The following is a 5,524-nucleotide window of genomic DNA, read 5'->3' as shown; positions in this document are numbered from 1 at the left end:
CCTAAATGAAAGAACTAAAATGATGCATAAAGATCCTTTCTCCTCCAGGCTCATTCTCTTCAAAGTAATTAACACCAAATTTAGCCCGCACATTATCATGCTTCTCCGCTTCTTCTCAAAGTGTGCTGAAGCATCAGTTCATGTTCTGCCTAAGAAACCGAGATGTACAAGCGGGACACCCGTCTGCAGAGCGCCGGGTGGTGCATCCCCACCTGATGTGTGCACCTTGGCACTGGGAGGGGAGTCATGAATGTGCCACGGGTTTGGACACGTGACGTCCACATGGGATCATGTCCCGTGTCCCACAAGGAGGGATCCAGCTGCCCCTGGCTGGTCCTCAGAGCTGTGGTCTGGGAGGGTCTGCCTGGTGGGATACTCCCTATCCCAGCAGCTCCAGCTGGGATCCTACAGGGAGGGAGCATTCCAGAATGCAGAGGGTGCCAGTTAGGGTCCCCTCTCGTGCACGCTGGGCAGGCAGCCCCATCAGGTTGAGGATTGGCCCCGACGGGCTCACAGGGAGCAGGCGGCAGCCACTGGTCCGGGGTCCTCACATCTCTCCCAGGGGGCTGAGCAGGGAGGAGCCACCTGCTGCTGTCCTGTGTGAGGCTCAGGCCAGCTGTGTCCACTAGGGTTGCTGCTCCAGGGCCTTGCTTTGGAGCAAAGGGGGTGACTTACCACTTGCTCCCCCAGAATCTGGGCCCCCAACCTGGTCTGAGGCTGAGCCTGCTGCTCTGTGATGGAGTCACTGCCTGCTCGCTTAGATGGGCTCCTCCCAGCCCTTCGCTGGGGCCCTGCGGCCCTTTCTCCTCTGAGTCACTGTGGAAGGTTCTCTCCAGAGAGAGGGAGGCATCCAGATGGTTGGCGTCCTGTGAGCTGTCCAAATGCCTCGTAGACGGTGGCCCTGACACTCAGAACAGGGTCTGGGGTTGGTGTGGCGCCGCCGTCCAGGCTGGTGGATCCTCCACACACGGTCCTGAGGATGGAGTCTTGTCAGCCTGTGGCTCCTCTAATCTGCAGCGTCTGAGGACAGACCGTGGAGTCACATGCACGAGAGAAGGCTCTCGGGTGAGAAGAGTCATGAAGCCAGAACACCTCCGAGGAAGCAGCAGAACACGTCACCGTGCGTTCAGGCCAAAAGACTTCCTTTCTAAGCCTGCTGGGTTTCCCACACTTTCCTTCTTTTTTTTTTTTTTTTCGATGACGAGTTCTAAGTTGCCATCTCTCCACAAGTCCTTATTTTGGGAAACTTAGCTACAGCTTCCCATGATTATGAATGATTCTCTATCCTGAATACAATCTGCCCAGGCTTGTTTCCTGTGAGCTCCTCACCACGCACTGACAGCGGCCAGGTGCAGCCTGCCGCTCTGCCCACCTTCTGGCTGTCGGGTCCCCCTCCTGCTCTTCTGAGAAGTAGGCCCACTGGGAAAGAAGGAGATGTCCACCCCTCGTCCCTTTTCTGAGTTCAACTCTGAGGTCACCAGGGCCCGTTGGGATCCTCCCACCTGTGCCCTGGGTCCCTGCCCTGCAGGCACTGGAGGCCCCTCTGTACTGGTTCCAGTGCCTCTAGTCTGGCCTTGATGGCAGCCCTGGGCAGCTGCCTGGACAGGCTGCCTTGGCCATGCTCACCCCTGGCCCCACCAAGGGAGAAGACCATCACCACTGCCAAGTTGGTGTTGGTGATGTCACCTAACTCGGCTGACTGTGGGCCAGGTGTGAGCAGGGGAAGGAGAGGCTCTGGTGATGTGACCTTCCCGTCTGATCAGATGCCCGGACGTGGCCCCGGTTGGGATGGAGAATCTCCTTGTGTCCTCCCCCGTAACCTGCCTGGACCCCAGACGCACAGCCCTCCAACCTACCCTACAGTTTGCTTCTTTGTCCTGTTTGCTTCTGTCTGACTCTATACCCACACACCCCCATGGCTCCAGCTCAGAACCACAAGGGCCCAGGTCTGTCTGTTCACAGGTGTATAGAACGGGCCTGGCCCTCAGGAGCTCAGCACATACCTGCTGGGGAGGAGTAAAGACTGTGCAGCTGAACAGAGACGTGCCCAGAGGAAGAGGGTCCTTTTGCAACGTTAATGAGTCTTCTTTGCAAACTGGGAAGGCAAATACATATAACCTCAAATAAAACCACACCTGTTTGCTAGCTGTTAGACTGTAAAACCTCAGTTGCTGTCAGGATAACAAAGGCTCATTAAAAATCTCGTTACAACCTTTGCTGCATGTAGTGGTCCCGCTCCTGACAGGCCATGTGGACGGAGTCACTATCATTTAACGGAGGGTTCTTTGTGCCCCCTCAGCACAGTCATTCTAACGTCTTCACACCAGTGTTTGAAGGTGGGACCTGGCCATCCCCGAACGTGTCAGAAATGCACGTCCTCAGGTGCCTACGCAGACTGACCCAGAATCTTTGGTGTGGGGCCTGGCACTCTGCTTTGACAAGGCCCCCGGAGGTTCCAGGGCTTGGTTGAGTTTGAGAACCTTGCTGCACAGTCTCCGCAGTTTAAATCATCACACTAGTTGGGATTCACAAATGAGACAGACACCCTTGGACGTGCCCAGGTTTTATGTGTGAAAATCACTAGAAATCAATCACTTAATCTTCTTTTCTTAACATGGCAGTCGCAGGATTATTTTGCAAATCCAGGAGCATTTACTGAAACTACACCAAAAAGGGTTACTTACGATGACTGCTAATGGGAAAAGGCAAGACTTCCCATTCACCTGTCTTACTCAATTATCTCTGATTGTTCCTGAACCCCAACTAAAAGGACCAAAGTGAATTAAAGGGCAAAAGTGCATAAACCCTCAGGAACCAAGAGAATGGGATGGGCGACACCCACAAAATGTAGTTAGGAAGTGAGGGGGCACTGAAGAGACAAAAGAGCGGTGACCAAGACCCACTGCGGGGGGAAGCCTGACACAGAAACATGGGAGGGGCAACCCGGAAGCCCCAGGCATGGTTCCCAGGGACAGGCCTCAGTCCTGCTGCCCAATCCCTGCCTTGTCCTTACTGTGGCAAGAGGAACAGCGCCATTGATGGCTGATACTGGCTGAGGACACAGGTCATTGTCACAGGCTCAGAGTTCCTGTGACTTACCAGGGCCGCGTGGTTACTGAATGGAGGGAGCCCAGAGGCTGACTTGCTGTGAGTTAAACTGACTCTGGAGCAAAACTGCAGACCTGCCTGTGGTCAACCAAAGAGATGCTCAGAGCATTACCAAGCAGATGTGGGGGCGCCACAAATGCTGATAACACAGCAGGGCAGACAAGAGTTCTCATTAAGTATTAGCTGTGCCCATCACCACCACCATGATCACTATGATCACCACCACCACTATCACCACTACCATCATCTTTATTACCATGATCACCACCACCATCATGACTCCCCATCACCATCACTACCACTATCACCATCATCACCGTCATTACCACCATCACCATTACCTTCATCACCACATCACCACCATCATCATCAATAGCTGGTGGCTTCCTAGATTATATAACCTGAAGGATACCTCTGTGACCTGGAAAATGCTGAGGTTAAGACTTGGCTAGAACAGGTGATTTATTTTGTGAAGGAGGAATGGAGAGACATCCTTTCAGCTCAGCGTTTGGCATCAGGTGACTTCTCCGACCATTCTAGAGCGCCCAGCATTGTGTTTAAAAGGGAGATCAGCACATGGGTGCTGAAGGGAGGCGGGTCCCCCCTGATCTTCCTGAAGCTCAGATAGCAAAGTGCACTTTGAACCAGTGGTTTTCACATTTCTCTTCTCTCTCTCTTTCTCTCTCTCTCTTTTACTCTTTTCAGTGGAAGAACCTTGATTTTCCCCAACAAAATCTCACAGGAGCCCAGATGGACAACTTCACATCAGAGCCTCCCAACTGACCAAGGTCCAAGGCTCAGAGGCCCCTGAGCAGCCGGCCCTCCTCCATCCTGAGGTCTCTTCATCCTTGTCCATCAGGGGACAAGCCTTCAGGTACTTCAGTGGTGCCACACCAGAGGGAACTTGAACCCATGGGCTGCTAGGAGGGCTTTCTGATGCTCACAGCCATTTCCTGTGCAGGGAAAATTCAAAAGAGAACCCAAAGTTAGCCTATGACCTGCAGTTTCTGAGGCATTATTCGTCATGGTGCACTATCTGTGGCTGAGACACCATGGCAGCAACAGCGTCTATACTGACTTTCACCCCCAGGGCCTCGTCCCCAAGGCACACTATCCTTTCAGCTACTGGAAAAGCTGCACTGCCCAGGGAGCGCCCCCTCCAGGCAGATGCCCAAGGACAAGGGACACGTGGAGTGTCCTGCATGTACCAGCACTTCCCATGGGATCCCAAGGGCTGATGGGATCCCACGTGAATCTCGAAACTGGATGGGGCTGCTCCTGGTAATGAAATGCATTTCATGCATCTGTGCTTCTCTCAAACTCTTGCAAAATGAAAACAAGTTTTGACAGTAAAAATTATATTTATTCCTTTTATTTCTACTGTGTTTCCAACATCAACACCATCAGTCTCTTTTCCAGAGGCACTTGCACTGTTTACCGTCGGGGAGGAGGAGCCAGGCGGTGCAGCTCAAGCCTCCTCTCTGGACACCCAGACCTGCCCAGCAGCCCACCCAGCTCTGTCTCTGGTGAAGTCGTCTGGACTCGGATATGGCTCTGTCCACGGGGTGAAGAGTCCTCTGCGACTGCCAGAGGTCTCAGCAGTGAGAGGGGCCACACCCGTCCTTTCCCTCCCCAGTCCACCCAAAGCTCTGCCCCTCCCGGAGTCAGGAGAGAGCCAGCCAGTGTGTGTAGAGTTCCCAGATCAGCCTAAAGCGGCCCTGCTCCCCGTTCATCCCCAGCAGCTCTGTGGTGCTGTGTTTCGTTGCACACAGGCTGTCTGTTCCCACCTAGCTGTCAGCACCTGGGGAATGGAGGTCTGCTAGGAGCGAGTGCCAAAGGCCTTCTTAACAGGAGGGGGAGAGCTGCTGGGTCACACAGGGGATTTCCTTCTTGTTCCCCCCACCCCTACCCCCTGAGTGGGGATGAGGGTCCTGATGACCCCAGCAGTGTCTGCAGGGAGCAGGGGACGCCCAAGAAGATGACCCAAGAGAGTCGTGCAGACCTGTGTCCCCAGGAGCAGCCCTGCATCTGCTCCGGCAGGAGGAAGAATCATGATGGTTTTACCTGGTGTTGGCCCCACCTGGACCAGACATCCCTTGCAGCTCATGGGTATAACAGCGAGGTAGCCACTCCTGCCCAGCCAGCACGCTGTGGGTGAGTCCAGGCCATCCTCAGAGCTTGGCCTCTGTGTCTTGGATCAGCCAGTCCCCAGGGATGTAGAGCTTTCATACCTCCTCTGCTCACACAGCTTCGAAATGCTGACGCGGCTGCACCGGGTGGCTCCCCAGAGAGCAGAAACGCCTGGCTCAACCCTGGGCTAACGCCCCTCAGAGGACACGCAGTGTTGTTTCTTCCCATGATCATCAGAAGACAGGCCCCAGCATGAAGTGGAGCAGGCTCAAGCCTATGACAAACG

Source organism: Myotis lucifugus, unplaced genomic scaffold (assembly GCF_000147115.1).
Source record: "Myotis lucifugus unplaced genomic scaffold, Myoluc2.0 scaffold_255, whole genome shotgun sequence".
Taxonomy (NCBI): Eukaryota; Metazoa; Chordata; class Mammalia; order Chiroptera; family Vespertilionidae; genus Myotis; species Myotis lucifugus.
This window is presented reverse-complemented; position numbering follows the sequence as displayed.